Source organism: Petaurus breviceps, unplaced genomic scaffold (assembly GCF_028583685.1).
Source record: "Petaurus breviceps papuanus isolate PSGF00001 unplaced genomic scaffold, PetGlider_PUasm1.0 224, whole genome shotgun sequence".
Taxonomy (NCBI): Eukaryota; Metazoa; Chordata; class Mammalia; order Diprotodontia; family Petauridae; genus Petaurus; species Petaurus breviceps.
In genome coordinates this window covers 2,862,275-2,864,798 of record NW_027185887.1, presented here as the reverse complement: position 1 = coordinate 2,864,798, position 2,524 = coordinate 2,862,275, and positions in this window count along the sequence as shown.

Sequence of the window (2,524 nt, the reverse complement as noted above, 5' to 3'; positions counted from 1 at the left end):
TTGGAAGGAAAAAAAGGACTCATATTTTGATATACATAATCATGCCTAAAGGCAGTTAAATGCAGAGATGATAGTTATATTTTAAAGATTGAAGTACAATATAATTTTGCTGATTTCCAGAACAATCAGATAGTTCTGAATCATCAGTCAATGATAATTGAGCATACACATGGTAAGACAGTGTGCCTTTACAATTTTTTTTAAAGCAGAGGTTAAAAGAGGAAAAAATGTGGAAGAGTTTTAATTGAGAAAAGCAAGGAAAGTTGTTTTATGGTTGATATATGATGTATGATAATTTCTGGTAACTGACTTTGTGAAGAAAGTTCTGTTGAGAAACTTGGAGAAAACAAGAGGCAAAGCTTTAAGTGTGTCTCAAATACTCAAATATTAAAATGAATCTGTGATCTCATTGGTGTGGATTTCTCTTCAAGGAGGCAAATAACTCAGCCTACTCTTGTCCCATGAAAATGCTGGAAACCTTTCTCCATTTCTGCTGACCTCTGAGGATACCAATGGAGCACTCCTGAAATGCACCTATTGTCTCTTTTCTTCATCAAGGGAGCAACTCCTCTTCCTTTTTCCTCCTTTTCCTCCTCTTTCTCCTCTTCATCCACCTCTTCCTTTTCCTTCTTGTACTTCCTTCTCCTCATCCTTTTCTTCATTTCTTGTTCTTTTTGTCTCTTTGCAGGGAATGTGAATGTGGTCGAAATGCTATAAGCATATGTAATAAAATTTGACTCTAAATTTTATGTCACTGGGTATACAGACCTTCCCTACAGGTACAGAAATCTAATTGCCGGTATAGAAATCTTTTCCTACAGACTCTAAAATCTAACTGCAAGAATACTTAGGATCGTAGTCTAGGACGGACAGCAATGTATTTTCCCTGCATTGGGCAGGAGATTGTCAAGGGAGTTTGTGCATGGAGGTGTGAAGCAGAGGGTGGGGGTGGAGAGGTAGGGAGAAAGAGAGAGAGGAAGGGAGGGAGGGGTGGATGAAGAGGTATGGGCAATGTAGATTTGGCTTCAGTAGCCACACTCTTTTCCCTTTGGGAAAAAAAAAAATTCTAATGGTTGAAAGCTGCTGGTTGTCCCTCCTTGAAATGATTAGAAGAGTAGTGAAGTTTTAACTCCTCTCTTTTCTTCTCCTTTTCCTATAGCTGGTAGGCATTTTCTATAAACTTTCTCCATTAAAAAAAATGTTTCTAATTCCTGATTTGTTTCATATAAAACTATGAGACGCTAACTTCTCTGTGATACATGTTTGTGTATTAATAGTATACTGGGTGAATTGCTGTGGAGGAAGCCTCTGAAAAGCTTGTGATAAAAAAATAAAAAGAATAAAACTTTTCTTTCTGACTGTTGGTATTGGCAGAAAAGGAAATCTTTTTTTCTCCCTTCTCTGAGGTTTTCCCCACCCCTGCCCCAACCAAGCTGAGGTGAATGGGGAAAAAAAAGTCGTTTTTTTAATTTTTATTAATTATAAGCTTCTTAATAGCAAACAGATAAAGCAATGACTCAGGACCAGTTCCACCCCCCCCCCCCTGCCCCGTGGAGTAATCAAGATTTAGTTGCTCTAATTTAAGTTGCTCTAAGGCGAGCAGCAGGCATTTTAGTGAATATTTTGGAATATTCTAGTGAGGTAAAAACAGGCAAAAAGATCAAAGAATGGCATGCCTCATGGGCCACCTGGTGAGAGGAGTAAAGAGTACCGGGGTTTGTGGTGGGAAGCGGCTATGCTCTAGGACAAAAACAAAACAGAACAAAAAAATTCTAATGCAGGTACTGCCTCACCTAAAACCTCTTAACCTTGTCAGCTAGCACCACTTGGTGGCTACACTTAAAACACCTTTTCCTTTAAAGGCTCTATATCCTCCAAAAATAGAGGAGAATCAAGTCTCCCCCAAATGGGAGCAAAGTAATCATATACAGAGGGTGTACTGAAAGTTTTACTGTAGTTTTAGACTATTAAAGTTTAGATTTGATAATTTTGATAAGTTTACATAAAATTTTGATAATTTTGGTAATTCAATTAATGGAGGGTCTTGAAACAGAATAAATTGTCATAGATAGGACAAACAATAGGTTTGTTGAAGAAAGTAGAATGTTTCAAGACTCTGATGAAGAGAACCAGGAATGTCTACGTGTTTATGGAATGTAAATACTCATAATTCTGTGTTTTCTATGACAAATTTCTTTTAGCCAGGGTTCATGGCTATGATATTTGCTGTATCTTTATATTTTTCCATATAGAATCCAATACTTGTACGTGGTTAAGTATATATGATATTTCCCCTCAACTAGAATATAAAATACTTGAAGACAGGATCTGCTTATTTTTTTTAATAACTGGCATTTATATAGTCCTTAAATTTTTTCAAAGCAATTTATATATCTATACAATATGTATGTACCAGCATGCATACATGTATGTATACATTATATAACACATACACACATATACACTCACATATGTATGTGTGTATATATATTTATACATACACACATACATATAGAGTAATTTG